The sequence below is a fragment of the Lepidochelys kempii genome, chromosome 14, assembly GCF_965140285.1.
Source record: "Lepidochelys kempii isolate rLepKem1 chromosome 14, rLepKem1.hap1, whole genome shotgun sequence".
NCBI lineage: Eukaryota > Metazoa > Chordata > Testudines > Cheloniidae > Lepidochelys > Lepidochelys kempii.
Window position 1 is genome coordinate 47402180 of NC_136393.1, and position 18689 is coordinate 47420868.

Consider the following 18689-nt stretch of genomic DNA (forward strand, 5'->3'; position numbering starts at 1 on the left):
CGAATTTGGGGTAGTGTGGATGCAATTCGATGGTATCGGCCTCCGGGAGCTATCCCAGAGTGCTCCATTGTGACCGCTCTGGACAGCAGTTTCAACTCAGATGCACTAGCTAGGTACACAGGAAAAGCACTGGGAACTTTTGAATTTAATTTCCTGTTTGCCCAGCGTGGTGAGCTCATCAGCAGAGGTGACCATGCAGAGCTCATCAGCACAGGTAATCATGCAGTCCCAGAATCGCAAAAGAGCTCCAGCAGGGACCGAACAGGAGGTACTGGATCTGATCGCCGTATGGGGAGACGAATCCGTGCTATCAGAATTCCATTCCAAAAGACGAAATGCCAAAATATTTGAAAAAATCCCCAAGGGCATGATGGACTGAGGCTATAACAGGGACCTGCAGCAGTGCCGCATGAAAATTAAGGAGCTCAGGCAAGCCTACCAAAAAACCAAAGAGGCAAAAGGCTGCTCTGGGTCAGAGCCCCAGACATGCTGCTTCTATGATGAGCTGCATGCAATTCTAGGGGGGGCCCCTACCACTACCCCATCCCTGTCCGTGGATGTGGACAGGGATGGGGTAGTGGTAGCACCATGGAAGTGCTAGAACATCTAAATAAATAAATACATTCAAACAACTCCTTGTTAACTTGAGCTAAACAATGTGTTTCCCCCAAGTCTCACTCTCTGAGACAGCTAAACCACTTTTCCTGCAATTTTAAAATAATCATAATCATCAATAATAATTCAGCTTGAGGCAGGCACCTGGCATGGGAAATTCTAGTCCAAACGGCTTGGCAACGATGTAAGCAGCTGAAAAGAGGGTCTTATAATATGAAGTATCAGGCAACCTTAACTGTAGGTGGTTCTACAAGTGCCACCTATAAGAATAATTTTACATCCTCTTTGCACTTGTGTAAATGAGTGCATGTGGATTAGGGGAATGGAGATTCAGGCCTTTAGAATTCAACTTCCTTCTCTGGAGTTGGTGGTGACTATGCAGGGCAGACAGTAGTAAAATCTTGTTTTAATCCCTGTTGTCAGCAACTCTGACTGATATACATGGGGAGCTGATCTTGCTGAGCGTAAAGGGGCCATTCTACATTACAGCACAGCTCTGCTCTGAAAAGTGACTCTAAGGGTATCTCTGCACTTGGAGTTAGAAGTGTGATTCCCGGCTCAAGGAGACATATTAGCACTAGCTCTCATTGAGCAAGTGTACTAAAAATACACGGTAGCTGCTGAAATGGGAGCTGCAGGATGGGCTAGCAACCCTAAATAGGTGCCCAGCATTTCTGACGGACATGTTCTCAGTGTGACTAGCCCACTCTGCAGTTCACACTGCTGTGGCTACATTCTAGCACTAGCCTGAGTATGTCTCCTAGAGCTAGGAATCTCACCCCTGGCACCATGTGAAGACGTAGCCTAAAAACGGCCCCTTTTCTGCTGCACAGAGCTGATTCTTTTGTGTAATTCCTGTCTTTTTAATTCCTCAAATAGAAGGTTCTGGGCATGATTAAAATTTGAACTTTGCAATCTTAGAGTGAGATTTCCAAAAGCATCTGGGCTTTGTCTATGCTACACAGCTTTTAGCCACACAGCCATGTCGACACAGCCGTGTCGCTAAAAGTCGGGCAGTGCAGCTGCTCTTTGTTGGCGCTTTTGCCCACAAAATACTTCCACCCCCAATGAGCAGTGTTCGCGTTGTCGACAGGAGCGTGCTCCTGCCAAGAACGTGCTATTCATACTGACACTTGCTGTGGCAAAACTTTTGCCTTCAGGGGGTTGGGGGGGCGGGGGAGAAGCAGGGTTTAGCACCTCTGAACTACAAAAGTTTTGTTGCTCAATTGCCAGTGTAGACATAGCCTTTAAGTGACTTAGCAGCACAAGGCCCATTGAAAGCCAATGGCATTTGTGCTCCTAAGGCTTTATCTGAACACAAAAGTTACTGTTTTACAACTCCTGTGGTGGAGAAGCCATTATATTGGTATTAAAGGTGCTTATTTGTTGTGACAAAGTTCCTTCTCTGCCTTTGTGGGTTCTGCGCTTTCTAGCGGATGCTAGAGTTGTGTACTTGGCTCCTTTTGTTAGTGGCACAAACCTGCCGTTCACTCCGTAACCTCATCACTGGCCAGCATGGGGAAAAAGGAGGAGAAAATTCCCCGCAGTCTCTGCTGGCCCACCTAATGGGTCGGGGGACAGGCCAGAGACCTTCCCCTCTGGTGGAACCCACAGTCCAGATCAACTCCTCTTATATCAAATAGGGAGTTGAGGGGATGGGGGGAACCTGGGACCTCCCTCTACTCCGGGTTCCAGCCCAGGGCCCTGTGGATTGCAGCATAGGCGCCAACATTCCCCAGTGCTGGTGGGTGCTCACGCCGTGCCCCCTGGCTCCGCCCCAACTCCACCCCTTCTCTGCCCCCATTCCAACCCCATCCCCAAATCCCCGCCTCCTCCCCTGAGCACGCCGTGTTTCCCCTCCTCCCACCCAGGCTTGCCGCGTGAAACAGCTGTTTGGTGCAGCAAGCCTGGGAGGGAGGGGGGAGAAGCAGAGCAGCGGCACGCTCAGGGGAGGAGGCGGCGGTGAGCTGGGGTGGGGGGGTGCGGGGAGCTTGGAGGGCCTTGCGGCAGTGGCGAGGGGTAGAGGAACCCCTCCCCACCCCAGCTCACCTCCACTCTGCCTCCTCCCCCGCGCACCGGGTTCCTCCTCCTTCCCCCTCCCTCCCAGGCTAGCCACACGAAACAGCTGTTTGGCATGGCAAGCCTGGGAGGGAGGGGGAGAAGCGGAGCGGCAGCACGCTCAGGGGAAGAGGCGGAGGGCGAGGTGAGCTGGGGGGCGGGGCAGGGAGCTGCTGAGCACCCACCAATTTTTCCCCACGGAGTTGGCACCTATGGATTGCAGCTGTCTATAGTGTCTCCTGTAACAGCTGCATGACAACTACAAGTCCCTGGGCTACCTCCCCATGGCCTCCTCCCAACACCTTCTTTGTCCTCACCACAGGACCTTCCTCCCGATGTCTGATAACGCTTGTACTTCTCAGTCCTCCAGCAGTATGCCTACTCACTCTCAGCTTCTTACGCACCTCTTGCTCCCAGTTCCTCGCATGCACCTCACTGACTGAAGTGAGGCCCTTTTTAAAACCAGGTGCCCTGATTAACCTGCCTGTCCTAATTGATTCTGGTAACTTCTTAATTGGCTCCAGGTGTCCTAATTAGCCTGCCTTAATTGGTTCTAGCAACTTCCTGATTGTTCTGGAACAGCCCATTGTCTTCCTGTCATCTAGGAGGGGTCCTATAATACATGGGTGTCTACCCCCCCCTCCCTAAACCGCCCACCCCGCAGCCGTGCCCATCTTACCGGGCACTCTCAGGAGAGGGAGGATCGGTGACACTGGGCGCGGCACTGGGTAACTCGAGAGGGTGGAAGACCACGAGTGTCGAGGAAGCCCCCCCGCTCTAGGCCACCAGGTAACTCAGGAGGGTGGAAGACCACGAGTGCCGAGGAAGCCCCCCCGCTCTGGGCCCAGGCTAGCCTGAACACTTCTCCCTCCTGAAAGCTGCTGTGTTATACCTTCTGATTGCGTTGTTTTGTTGCATAGTTGTTTTGTTTCCTTTGGTAATTCTGTAAGCGTTACCAATAAACTTTCTTTCTGTTTCAAAAAAAAAACAGCCCATTGTCTTACTCAGGGAAAAGGGATCTGCTTAATCTGGGACTAATATATTTACTTTCGATCACTCTCCTGTAGCCATCTGGCCTGACCCTGTCACAATATGTACAGCTTATTCTTATACAGGAAGGGGAATAAGCTATGCCATTGTAAAGCACTTTTTTCTGGTAATACTGCATCCACACTAGGGTTATACTGGTATAACTATATTGGTTAAAAATATATATATACCCCAAACTGAAATAGTTATACTGATATAAAAACTGTGCAGAACAGACCTTATTATGGGACACTGATGCACTTATGAAAATCCCACCCCTAATTAGTTCTAAGTGATTTGAAAAATGTAATGTGCTAAGTACAATAATTATTCTACCTTGGATCTGGGCAGCTGGTGTTTCTCCTGTGCAACTGGAGGTTTAGTACTGTGTAATCATCTTCTGCCTGCACCTTCTGTTTTGGGTTTTGTCTCCTAGCAAATGATTAAAAGATAAGAGAAGTGCTAACTGCACCGGAGATGGTCCAAGTTAGGGCACAGGCCGGCAGCAGAGATGACACCTCCTCGGTCTGCAGTGAGAAACCACACCGGAAGCTTAGACACATGCATAGACACAAACAGAAGGGCAACAATTCAAGTGTTAATGAGACTGGACACCTCAGAACTTTAGGATGAGGAAGATTATATTGTGTGGCCGGAAAACAAAGTTAAACCAAAGAATCATAGATGCAGACCATGTACTGAAACAAACTATGGCTCCATCTTTTATTCAGTTTTAAATGTGGGTATCTTAGGTCCACTTCTCTTAGTTCCCTATCTGTAAAATAGGGATAATCGTCCTTTCTCTCAACTATTTGTCTATTCATATTGTAAAAACTGTGGGAGAAAAAACTGTCTTTTACTTTGTGCGTGCTGTTCAAATTTTGTCATTACATTTTTCAAGGAAACATTTCAAAAAGACATCTTTTTATTTTTGAAAAATTGTGTTCTGTCTTTGTGGGGGAAAAACCATTTTTACTTTTCTTAAAGTGGAAAGAGGTGTGGTGGGTGGGGAGACTAAAAAAAGTGAGTGGGATTTTTTTCCACCAAAACTAACCCCCCCCCAAAAATCAATTTTTCTCAAGGAAAAATTAAAAAAAAAAGTCAACCAAAACGAACACTGTCTGTGAATATTATCGTTTTGGTTGGAAAGTCACTTTTTGTAGAAAAACCTTTCAAAGAAAATGTTTTGACCAGCTCTAATTCAGAACGGCTTTGTAAACTGGCCAGTAAACTTATGTCTACAAACTTGGCGTGTGTAACTGTGCAGAAGTAACCTACGCTTACACGGCAGCATGCAGAACCCTGCTCGTGGCTGCACACAGGAATTTGAGTTCATTACCTCTGAACTAGCAGAGAAAGTTCTTTCAGTTCAGGCAGTAGTGGCTCATGTATTTAGATCAAGAAGGTGTAGGGTCAATTTCTCCTGCCAGTAATCCACCCAGAAGCATTGTTTTACAATTACAAATCACATCTGTGTGTACGAACTGCCATTTTGTACACAGTACATTTGTTAACAACTGCCAACGCCTTTTGCACACTATGCATTTCTTGTACATAAATAGCTGCATATAAAAAAAGTAAGTTTCGAAGTTGGAACTAGTGGCTCTACATTTACTTCTCTATGAGTTTTATCTGAATAATTATTGCAGGTTGAAGCCCTCTGCTACATCGTTTCATCTGCCACTGAAATGCACCTGTTCTGGGATGAACCACATCAGCTGTTTAATAGCAAGACTTTAGAACAAGAACTAAAGAAGAATACTATAAGTACAATGCTAGAGATAGGTGGAGTGTGTTTTGGTTCCAGTGCTAATTAGACAACAAAATAAGGTAGGTCCTACATTCTTCCAGTAATACCATTTTTTTAAAGGTGACTAAGAGCTGGATATTTATTTGAGTGACATTTAAAATTCTTTATCTAACTACAATAACTTCAACCCCTGACTTCCGCCTGAACTTCTTGACTTTGTCCCTCTATTCCTCTTCTTTCATTCAGTATTTTCCATTAGAGAGTGTTACAGCCCACACTGAGTTAAATATAGCCTTGCAGAGCATTCTGCTGTTTGCACCATTTCAAAGAAAGGAAATGGAGAGTTTCAGCAATTAAACTGTCCACTTCAAATTGTCTCACATCTCAAGGCCCATAGCTCCTCAGCCCAGCTGCATGTTTACAATACAAATAGTAAACTTGAAAACCTAGTGGAGAAAAACAAGTCATCTGAGGAACAGCCTAACACTCTTTGTTCCTTGGGTTTAGTGGTTATTTGCAGAGAGGCCTTTGCTATATGTTAACTGCATAGCTCTGTTACCACTTGTTAACCAGTACTACAGCACCCTTGTTTGTTGCATGTTTTTGCAAAGCCAGGAGACCATCGTTTTTCACTAACTGCTCTGTTCAAGTTCACAAAATACATCTTTGGGACAACTGTTCCTCCTACAATCATTCCTCCTATAGTAGTATCTCCCCTGATATATAAAACCAAACATGAATGTGTATGTGATGCGTAAGGCTGCGAGTTTGTCCCAGAGGTCATGGAAGTCACGGATTCTGTGAGTTTCTGGGACCTCTGTGACTTCTGCAGTGCCCGGTGCAGCTGGCCCGGGGACCGCCTGAGCAGCTATAGTGACCTGGACTTTGATATACCCGCAGAAGGGGAACTGAACTGTTTAGTGGCCCAGCTGGAGCCCCGGGGCCAGAAAGGCCCAGAGATGGCAAAGACATTATTGCCTCCAGGGAGGGAGCCCTGGGGGATACGGCTCGATACCAGGGCTGAGACCATTTAAAGACTGCTGCACTAAGTAAGGGCCTAAGCATAAGAAGGGCTACAGGAAGACATAGGCACCGACTCCGTGGGTGCTCCGGGGCTGAAGCACCCACGGGGGAAAATTGGTGGGTGCTCTGCACCCACCAGCAGCTCCCCGCCCCAGCTCACCTCTGCCTCTGCTCTGCCTCCACCTCCTCCCTTGAGCATGCCACATGCCTGCTTTTTCCCCCTAACTCCCAGCGCTTGCCATTGCAAAACAGCTGTTTCGCACAGCAAGCAATGGGAGGGAGGGGGGAGGAGGGGGAACGCGACACACTCAGCGGAGGAGGCTGGGCCAGGGCGGGGATTTGGGGAGGGGTCCAATAGGGGCAGAGGGGCGGAGTTGGGGCGGGGACCTTGGGGGAGGGATTGGAATGGGGGCGGGGCCAGTGGTGGGGGGGCACGAGCACCCACCAGCACCATAAGAAGTTGGCGCCTATGCAGGAAGACACTGACCAAGCGAAAGGTACTGGGATAGGCCCCCTCTTGGACTTGTGCCTCAGAAGGGGTTTATCTATCTGTTGTTTCACATAGTCGGTATGTGTGACTTGGCCGGAGGGCTGAGTTGCTGAAGACTCACCGCAAGGCAGAGTGAACGTGCAGGCACACATGCTCTGCCAAGGGAGATGCTCATGAGAGGTGAGTGCCACCCTGTTACCGCGTATTTTGTGGTAGCATTTTGGAATTGTTATGGAAGCAGGTGCTAATGTCATACACGTTATGAGTTGGTCACATATAAGCACTCTGAGTGGAACTCTCCATTGAAAGTGTTCTACTTCGAGTCAGTGTGCACAGATACATTCCATTGTGGGTGTATATGAATGCAATGCACTCAAACTGGAGACTTTTGCCTGCAGTACCACTAGTCAGTGCATGTGCCCTTCCTGTTTTGGGGTGGGGAGGTTTCCCACGCAGAAATCACCAGGATTTCAACATGCCACATGTACGACTGCTATCTCTCTCAGTGACAGGCTCAAAAGCTGCCTAATTTGCTTAGGCGAGAGACATGTGAGGGGCAAATGTCCTATTTGCACCTCATTTCCAATGAGGATGAAGAAGCAGAGGGACTTCTGCCTTCAAATTCATCTTCTTGAAAAGGCGATGTGTCCCTTCTCAGAGCCTGACTCTGACCATGAAAGACTGGAGAGGGCCTCCACGCAGTACTGGGTTGTGACAGGGTGCTAAGCAGAAAACTGCTTAGCCAACCCTCTGTCACTCCAGCTCCAATTAAGGGAAGTGAATTGGAGCTGGGTAGACCACCTGGCCCTGATTGGGGAAGCTTGAACAGCTGCTGCCTCATTAGGCTGGGGCTGAGTAAGAGCCTCAGGGGAATGAAGCTGGGGGAGGAGCTGGAAAAAGGAAAGCTGCAGTAGAGGAAAGGCAGTGAGGGGAAGCAGAGAGAGCTAGCTTGCCCCCTCTCTCCTGCTGGGGGACTGCAAGAAGGGGATGACTTGTATGGTGGAAAGGTGGTGGGAGCACAGCCTGTAAATAGAAGCACCAGGTGGGCACTGCACCTAAAGGTCTCTGTGTGAGTTTCTCAGCCCGGCGGGGGCAGGAGCCAGGAGGGCCCTGCAGGGACACTGTTACACAGGTTTACAATGGTGCCAGACCCAGACTCAGAAGGGGCCCATAATGGGCTCCTTCCAAGTGGTGGGCCCAGTGTGGACGCTTGGGTGGGGGCGGCATGCAGAGTCAAGTGCCCCCCATTTCTGCTTGGCCTGTCATGGGGGAGGGAAAGGAACTCTGTCCTTCTCCTGCTGCTCCTGCCCCCCAGCACACTCCCCGCAGGTAACTCTGGTGGGGCGGGGAGATTGCAGCAGCCCTGGGCTGGGCGCAGGGAGAGGGGTCGCTGGGGAAGGTGCTGGGAGCAGGTTCCCTGACCTCTGATCAGCTGGATGTAGGGACATTGCCTGTGCCCTGCACCTCCCCGTCTGAGGTGTCCACAAGCTCCAGGGAGACACTGGTACTGTGAGTCTCTCTGAGCCAGGGCTGGGGGAGGTTCCGGTACTCCTGCTGTAGTGTCCCATGGGGGCCCACAAATATGTTTGGTGCCGGGCCCGCACAAGGTTAATCCAGCCTTGCCTCCACATGGAGCATCCCTGCAGCTGCCCTGGCTCTGAAACTGGATTTGTGTGAGAAATCTCACTCATCTTCCTCTCCTGTGGTCTCCTCAAAGCACTCAGAACCATCAGAGACTGAAGTCGTGCTCTTCACCTCACAAAAAGGCACTAAAAAGTCCTTCAGTGCCGGTTTGATGTCTGGTCATAAGTACTGACCCCTCTGAGGAGGCGTCATCAAGACTGGTGCCTTCACTTTTACTGGAGAGGTCTTTGATCCCCACACCGTCAGGTCTGGTACCAGTGTTGGCAGCTGTGCACTCAGCTCCCCTGTTAGTGCCATCAACACCACAAGCATTTGTGTCTCCCTCGGCCATTCTCACCTTTGCTGCAAGTGCATTGCCCGATACAAGTCACAGCAGCCTCAACGATGTAGGCACTGCTGTCATTGTGAACCACTAAGGCACCATCGGTTTCTCCTGCCTCCTTGATGCAGTCAGCACTGGCTCCACTGGCATTCAACATCGACTCACCTTTTTGGCTTTCAATCTGCCTCGTTCACTTCTGCTGGCACTGTCAGATACTTCAATGTCTGTACCTTTTGGGCAACACCATGTGTCGCCAGTGCTGAGACCTCCACCAAAGTCACGGGAAGTGCTCCCCCATTCAGAGAGGAGAGTTATATTTCGTCCTCCTCTTCAGACTCTGCACATGATAGACTTCTGTCTCCTCCAAGGTCTTTCAGGTCTCCATATAGATTATGCTCTAGACTTGCTCAAAACATTGAGCAAGGTCAGTATTTTTATAAAGATGCCCTCTTATGGTGCCCATCACCCTGGGCAGTACTGGGCCTCCTGGACTGCTCCAAGGCCCTCTGGACCGCTCAGCTACACAATCCAGAAGGAAATCACCTTCTCCAGCTCCAGTAGCTCCAAGAGAGCATTCTTCTTTAGAATCTCCATGTCCCTTCTCGCTGGAGCCCACAGAGTAGGAGGCAGCAAGGGAGGAATCCCTAGATATTTCTTCCTCTTCTCCGGATGAGACCATCGTACTGGAGTCAACATCACCTACCCATGAAGACTTTAAGGTCTTTCGAGACCTCATGAGGCGAGTGGCTGCTTCTCTGGGACTGCACACAGAACTTTTGCGAGACAATACACTCTTGCCCTTCCCATTAATGCAGCTTGGCTGGAAACTGCCAAGACTCTTTGGCAGACATCAGCTTCTGTTCCACCCACTGCCAAACAGGTGGATTAGATAATATCAAGTTACCCAGAAAGAATATGATTATTTCTTCACCCACCCTGCCCCAGTTTCTCTAGTAGTCACGGCAGCACATGAACATTTGAGGCAGTTGCACCCAAAGGCTACCCCGAAAGAAAAGGAGTTTAAGAGAATGGATTTATATGGGACAAAGGCTTATATCACTGTGGGCCTTTAAATTAAGGTGCAAATTATCAGGTATTATTGGCCCAATATATTTTTCTTAATTGGTCAGCAGTTTCAAAACTCACATACAAGTAGTCTAAAGAATACAAAGAACAGATCTTGGCCATAGTTTCCAAAGGATGCTTCACTGCCCGGATGTCTCTCCGAGTGGCTATTGACACATCTGACACAGCTTCATGTTCTAGGGCAACAACCATCTGAATGAGACACTCTTTTTAGTTGCAAGCCTCTGGCATGCCAAGAGAGCTACAAAATCTTTTGAGGGAACTAAACTATTTTCTCAAAAGACCTATGATACCATGTGCAAGTTAAGTTTCCTGTGCGACTCTTCATTAGCTGTGCATCTGCACCCCGGTAACTAAGAAGAAACCGTTCACATCACAGGTGCAACACAGACCTTATTACCATCTGAGACCTCAGGATGTCTCTAGACAGAGTTCTGAGCCTCCTAGATGTTGCCCATCAGCATCATCCACAGCAGGTCCTTCTCACCAGCCTTCATCTACTTTGGAGCAATCATTTTGACATCACACTCAAGAACAGCATACTGACAATGTCTCTCCTCCAATTTTTAGAGACCACCGCCCTTTGGAAATTACCTATCTTTCTTTTATAGTACATGGACAACTGGGTGCTCAGCACTGCGACAGAGGGATATGTTATTCAATTCACTTCTCTCCCCTTCCCTAGCCCACCTTCCTGGTCCCATTTCAGGGACATGAGGTGGTGTTAATGCAGGAAGTAGTCTCTTTTGGGCTTGGGAGCAATAGATGATGAAGTTCCTTACCATCACAGAGGGAAAGGCTTCTCTTCCTACTGCTTCCTGCTTTCCAAAAAGAGAGGTTGTCTTCATCCCTTCCTGGACTTATGAAAGCTGAACAGATTTATCAAGAAAATCAAGTTCAGGATGGTTACCCTTCAGTCTATTATCAGTTCCCTTGAGAAGAAAGATTGGTATGCTGCCTTCAATCTGCAGGATGTTACTTTCTGTGCTGGGATGTGGTCCACATGAAAGTATCTTTGAGTCATAGTAGGCAACATGCAGTACCACCTTCAGCCTTGAGGATGCTCACCAAGCATATAGCAGTGGTAGCAGCCTATTTTCACTGTTCAGGAATTCAGATATTTCCTTACCTGGATGATTGGCAAGTTTGGGGAAGGTCAAGGTTCTATGTCCAGAACAACATCCTGGTCATCAGACATCTGTTTTCTCATCTTGGTCTAAAACTGAATGTAGAAAAATGAACATTACAACCAACACAAAGAATAAATTTTGTAGGGGTGGATCTGGCCTCTGTGATCTATGGCTTATCTTCTGATGGACAGATTCTAGTCCATAGTATCTCTGTCTGAAACCCTCCAGTCCAACCCAAGGACTACCTGCCGCGTTTGAAATGTTCTGATCTCTCCATTGGTTCTGTGACCGTCAATTTAGCTTCCATCTCTGTTATACATCTTCCAGTAGATGAGTTATTTCTGTCTTTTCACATCCCTTGGTATCTAGAGTTTTAAAGGCCCTTATTCACATGGACCCATTCGTGTCTGATCCAGTACCTTCATGGGACTTGAATTTAGTTTTGTCTTGTTTAATGCGTTCCCCTTTCAAACTTTTAGCAACAAGTCCCTTATCATTGCTATCAATTAAAGCAATTTTGGTAGCAATTACTTCTGTGAGGAAGGTATCACAGCTCCAGGCACTACGAGCTGACCGCCCTTTCACAATATTTCACCAGGACTAGGTCTCCCTTTGACCGCACCCTAAATTCATGTCTAATGTTGTACCTGCATTCTGCCTCAATTAGACCATTCATCTTCCACTTTTATTTCCATACCCTCATTCTAACAAAGCAGATGAGAAATTTCATGGTTTGGATGTGTTCAGAGTGCTCTGTCCTTTTACGTGGATCACATAAAGTCTTTCAGGTCTTTGCCTAGACTTTCTGTGGTCTTCTCTGAAAGGATTAAAGGGCAAGTGATTACAGCCCCGTGTGTGATACAGTCAGAATTGATCATCTCTGCTGTAATCTAACAACGGTTTCTGCTCCTTCAAGGATAACAGCCCATTCCCCTCGAGTTCATTCCACTTTGTCAGCCTTCTTGAGCAACATATGGTAGTAGCCATTTGCAAAGCAGCAATATGGTTGTCTGTACATAACTTTTTCCAGATATTATCACTCAAGCTTCCCGGGATGGTGCCAACTTTAACAAGCCAGTACTGCTGGCTCTCTTCAAGAAATCCAAAGTCCCACCTCCTTTAAGGGAAAGTGCTTGTGAGTTACCTACAGCGTAACATGTACAGTCACTCAAAGGAGGAAAAAATGGATGAGATCAGCTTGGATGAAGAGCAGCTGGCTGAAGCTGAACCGGAGTAGGACAGATGTGATGCTGATGGGCAGAGGAAAGTATTTTGAAAAGCTTGCAGCCATGGTGCAGTCTCCTTTGGTTGAAGGTACACACAGACAATTGGTCAATTCAGTCTGTAATATAAGAATACTCTTGGATTCCTCTCTGACACTGGGCACTCATAGAGCAGCATCTGTGAGTAATGCTTTCTACCATCTCTACTCAGTTAGGGACTCCATCCCACCCTGGCAGGTGAAGACCTAGCCTCAGTTCTTCACACTTTTGTTACTTCTCAGGTGGATTACAGCTGTAATCTGTACTAACGCCAACTAGTACAGAATGCTGCAGTGTGTGTCCTCAGCAGCACAGGCTACCATGAACACATCAAACTTGTCTTCCACTCTCCACACTGGCTTCCCATAGAATTTTGCATCAAGTTCAAAGAGTCAGTCTTTGTCTTCAAAGTGCTTTGTGGCCTGGACCTAGGGTATCTAAATAATCATCTAAAGCTCTGGGATGAAGACTGGTTGACAACTCCATTCCTCTGGCTCAATGAAACCCTCAACAGTAAGGGCAAAGCTTGTCTGTGAAGGAGACAGAACTTTTTCTGGAATGAACTCCCCCAAGAACTAAGGATCATCGCAAACTTCACCATCTTCCACTCCAAGTGCAGGGCACATTTCTTTGACCTTGCCATCTATAATATAAACACATCGCAACAGGTATATTTATAGGAAAAAGCAAAACAAAAAAACCCACACCCTACGAAACCAAGACACTCTACTGCACATTTCTCCCTCTGGGGAGGTGATGAGAGAACAAACGTGACAGATGTTAGTCACATTGCTTAGTGCACTACTAGAAGTCTCACAGATACTTAGACGATGAGCGTGGTGTAAGATCCTGCATAGAACAGAACAGAAATATGTTACTGCTCAGAAGAGGGCAGACATACACATGAGACTGCTCTTAGGCACAGACCCCCCTTCTGTATGCTCAGACCTTCCTCTGTACTTGCCATGGCTGGAGAAATAGTTTATGCTGATTTAAACATTCCTGGAGCCAGTTCCTCTTCAAGGTCACCACAACGATCTCAGCACCTCAGTAAGTGCATTAGGTTTCTTATTTTTGTACCAGTATGGTCAGTCCTTGGTTAGGGTTCCATGTTTCTAAGATATTTTTTGTTTGACTTGCAGCACAGATAGTTTAGAGAAATTGTGTCCAGAGCCAAGGAGCAGCTCTGTGCTTTATGTATGGTAGGACTTAGCTAATGTGAAATTCTTTACCACTCTCAGCATTTGGCAACTGAATTCTGTTAAGGTAATATAATGCACTTTAGTTTGTTAGTATAGTGTGTCACAGAAAACGTCAGTCACTGACAATCTAAACATGCAAATACAAGTGCAAAAATATAGCTGTACTTTCTATGATACCCTTCCTACTTATTTAGTACGTATTTGTGGCATATAAGCAAACTATTGAGGTAATAATACATAGTATGGTGGGTTATAGTTAGGGGGCAGAGAGCAGTATGTTGGGTGAATCTGAGAAGAATGAACACAGCGAATGTGGGAGGCTCATAGAATATAATTTAATTATTAGAGAGAAGGTTAAAATCCACATAGGTCTGAGAGAAGAGGTGGAATCAGAAATTCAGAAGGGAGCCAAACTATGTGCGGAGGGTCATGGAGACTGTGGCAGATGGTAGGTACTGGGGATTGAGGAGGAAGGGTCTACAAACCTCTGTGTACTGATGGAGGTAGGGAGAGGGAAGCCTAGTATCTCTGAAGAAAGTAGGAACTGGGACCAGAGGAGAAGAAGAAGAAATGAGAAGAACCTGGCCAATGGGGCGTGGGGTGGGTAGGTGGGAATGATAGAGGTAATGAAGGGAATTTTTTTTTACTGGATTCTGAAATGGACAAAAACCCAGGAAAGCTTTCCAAGGACAGAGATGATGTGTTCTGTTTCTAAGTGCAGGAGAGACAGCGAGTTATTGTACTGTAGCTCCACTGAAGCATGGACAGTCAGGAGTTAGGGAAGACTGTCAAGGAGAAGACCGTGGCGGAGATGGGGACCATGAAGAGTTATCAGTGTTTTAGGAATATTGAAAATACAAGGAAGTATGTATTGCAACTTAAAGGATGTAAACTGAGTATCATAACTTGTGATTCCCCTGAAAAATGATATTAAATAGGTTAAAAATCTTGATAGTTTGGAGGCTGTTTGGGAAAAAAATAATTTATATATTAAATAATTATTTTAGAGTATATTTTCCATAAGTACAGTAAGGCTACAGATTTACACAAAGGGTAAAATTTTCAGAAGTTCCTAAGTGACTTAGGTGTTTCTAAAAATCCCACTCGAATAGTCCAGATATTTCAGCAAGCTGTATATCAAGTGTGACATACTATACTCAAACATACTCTATGTTTACAATTATACTTGTATATTGCCAATGATTCTGTCTTCCTTTAGCTCACACATTTTCCTTCTTTAAGTATAGCTACAAGTGTATTATAATTAAAAATTCTTGCTGTACGCTTACACATTGTGAACATAATGGAATTATTGTACAGCCTCTGAAATGGTTTCTTAAAGAGGTGCCTGATAGAATTTTATTAGCAGTTGATATTTTCCAGTGGATCTTGCTTTGGTATCTGTTTACATCACAGTAATAACTAGCATAATATGGGGCTGTCTAGTCTAATTTAATTCTTGTTGTGAGCCTTCATGAAATTGTATCCATGCACTTTAGATATTATTTTCAGACAGGATCCGATCTACTCTTGAAAAATATTTTAGGAGTTAGATTCTGCTTGTTACATCACCAGCTTGACTTCATAGAAGTCAGTGAATTTGCTCTAAACTTTTTACACCAACGTATCCAAGAGCTGAAGTTGACTTTAAATGACGTTTTTAGCTGCCATTATATCATTTTGTTATGTTGACGATTTATGTTAATGAATGGAAACTTAGGCCCCAATCCTGTGATCTGATTTGATCCTTATGGTTGGTCTTCATTCACACCTGTACAGAATCCCACTGAAGTCAATGGGCGCAAGAGTCCACCCACATGGATCCAATTGCAGGACTGGGGCCTTAATTCACAGAGTCCAAGGCCAGAGGGGACATGTGATCATTTAGTCTGATATCCTGTATAACAGGCCGTAGAATTTCCCCAACATAATTCCTAGAGTATCCTTTAGAAAAAAAAAATCCAGTCTTGATTTTAAAATTCAGTGATGAAGAATCTACCACGACCCTTGGTAATAATGTATTTCCAGTCCTACAACTAAGGGTAGGCCTGATCCTCCAAATGCTTGTGGCTAGCCGTGAGCTTTGTAAGGTGGGTCATCCAAATGCCCAAACCTGCAGACAGTTATGCATAAGTTTTACTTCATTAAATGAGTCATCCCAATGAAGCAGTCACTCATATGTTTAAAATTACACCTGTGCTCAAATCTTTTCAGGATCAGGGTCTAATGCTGAAATTAAAATTAACTTGTCTCATAAGTTGTTGTTAAAATCTTATGACCAAATAAATCTGTTAGTCTTTAAGGTGCCACCGGACTCCTCGTTGTTTTTTGTGGATACAGACTAACACGGCTACCCCCTGATACTTGTTAAAATCATGAAGTCCAGTATTGACTTCATATAGCAGTTAAAAGTGGAAGACAGATTCCAATATAAGGATGACTTTAACCTTCCCACTTCCTTTTCCTGAAAACCCCTCTCCTTTTAGCTCGAAATAATTTGTTAGTCCAAAGCTACAAGATAATTTTCCTTAGAAACGTTAAACAAAATTCAACAAGCGATTTTAAATTGAAGACAGAAAACACAACCACCACCATTAATTAATATGAAATTTGCCAGGTGGTGTTGCTAAAAGGCTTTAGTTAGGAGCAGGGGCCTCGTTGTCTTAGGTACTGAACACATATAGACCAGACAATATTTTTCACTTTTCAAAAATTACTTCCACTATTTTTGTCAACTCATAATTTCAGAACAATTAGTTCTCTGAAGTTCACAGTAGTGATCTGAATTAGGTCTCTGTGAAAAGCCATACATAAGGATGCACTTTTGTGAGCAGAAGGATGCAATTTTTGAATTGACTTAGAATTAATAGTGGTTACGACAGGAAGAAATTTAATTCTCCTGTAGTGATTATAAACTCTGTGAGTGGCTTTAAGAGTGTCACAAGCTTCATTTGAAACAAGAAGTTAGTTTCCAACCCCTTCCCTAGAAAACATAGTTTGAAAGTATAGAGTGAGTTTGGTTTAAAGATGCTTCTGTTTACAAAAAGTTACAAAAGATCACCGCTCAAAATCAAGACACTGAGTCAATGTAATAGCACTGTCACTTCTGTGAAAATTCGGATGTAACCTCAGTGGAATGTCTTTGTATTTAGCGTACACCTGGGTAACAGAATAGACTCTGGCTCACTATCTTCATTTCACAATATAATTCTCGGGAAAATAGGAAACCACTAAAGTATTTTGGCTGGGATTTTCAAAGAAGCCTAAGGGGTTTCAGCCACCATTGAAACTCCCCTAGCCTACTTTGAAAGCACTTTGGAACTCCCCGGGGGGAGGGAAGGGAAACGGTGGGTGTTTAGCACCCATTGGCAGCCCCACTATCAGCGCCTCCCGCTCCTCCCCAGCACCTCCCGCCCATCAGTGGCCCAGCTGATCAGCGCCTCCCCCTCTCCTCCCAGTGCCTCCCGCCCACTGCGATCAGGGGTGGGAGGGCAGGGCAGAGAGGGGGCGGAACGGCAGGTAGGGGTGGGGCCTTGGGGAAAGGGGTGGGGGTGGGGCCTGGGGTGGAGTTCCACCCCCCCCCCCAACACATTAGAAACTCGGTGTCTATGATTTGCGTGCCTCATGTCTCCGTTTTCCTCTATGGGCTTGGCTCCCTGCTTGGAATACAACTCCCGTGATTCATCATGGTCTCCCCTCTTGGCGGGGCGCAGTCCATTTACAGCACTTTTGTGTTAATTTTCATGGACTAAATGGGCCCAAAGGATCAAAGGTGTTAATGTGATCCTGTCACTGTCTGACATTAAACACTGGTAAACAAGGTCCAGGGTTTGACATACAAGTACCTCAGCTTGGTTAGTCCCATGGCAAATACACCATTAAAAATCATTTTAATCTTTTTCTTTCTTTCTTTTTCTGTGTCTTTAATAAAGCAGTTGAAGCATTTGAAATCTAAAATATTAAGTGAGGCTTTCATTTTAACAACATTCCTTATTTCCTTTCCCTTTAGCTGGAGAAAAGCCCCCTATCTGACAGTCTTTAGATAGTATTAATGATGATAATAACTGTTCTTTTGAGGGAAAAGAAAAAAGGTTAGTTGAGATGGGCTGGAGCTATTGCTACTGTTGTTTAAAGTCTAATCCTGTTCCTCTAAAAGAGAAAACAAGACAAACAAAAGGTGAGGGAAAAGAAACAGCAAAGATAGAAAATACAACTTCTGTTTTTGGTGTTAACTCTCAGTTGTAACCTTGTTTCTGCAGAAACACAAGCATGGCACACAATCATATCCGCTGCTCAGAGTCCTGGTGAACTTGTAGCAGAATAGGACTGTATTATGGCTGGTTGTCTTTTTCTGGTCACAGGCTTACAGCAGTGTTGCAAAATGTACAGTCTTGGCTGCCTAAGCCAGACTCTTCTTACACAGAAGGTAAAAGGAAACGGATAGGAAAGAGAAGAAATAAGGTAGAGGAAAAAAAGAACAAACAAGGGGGAGTGGGGGTGACAGTCTCACATGCCAGGCAGTGTTTGGAATTTAGCCAGAGCAGGTGGAAGTAGCAATGTCCTCTGGGCTCCTCTCTCTGGGCCAGGCTGGTCAGGACATCTTTCAAGATCAGGATGACGAAAGCCCAATGGTGTAGCAGTGGGTCCCAGGACATGGTAGTGGCGGCAGCCCTGACGGGAACACTTGTGGTAGCAGATGTTGGCAGACAGCTTCTTCTTGGCTTTTTCTTGATCCCCCCCGCCCCCCAAAAAAGTCTTTTTTTTTAAGGACCCCGTAAAGGATTGATGGGTGGAATAGCCGTCCCCTCATTATTTTATTCACAAATTAACTCTGTGTGTTAGCAGTACATTGCTGCTGATGTCGCAGTTCTCATCTATGGCTCTACATATGACGGAAGTCCAAATCCTGATGCAGAATCAGCCACACTGAGAGCATGCAAAGTTCATATCTATGTTGTTTGATGATGCAGCTCTCTGGCACCTTTCATGTGCAACCTTTACCATGCATGATCTTAACACAGGTCTTAATTTATAGCAGTAGGTCTTTTTGTTTAGATTAGTTCAGTCTTTCTGTCTCC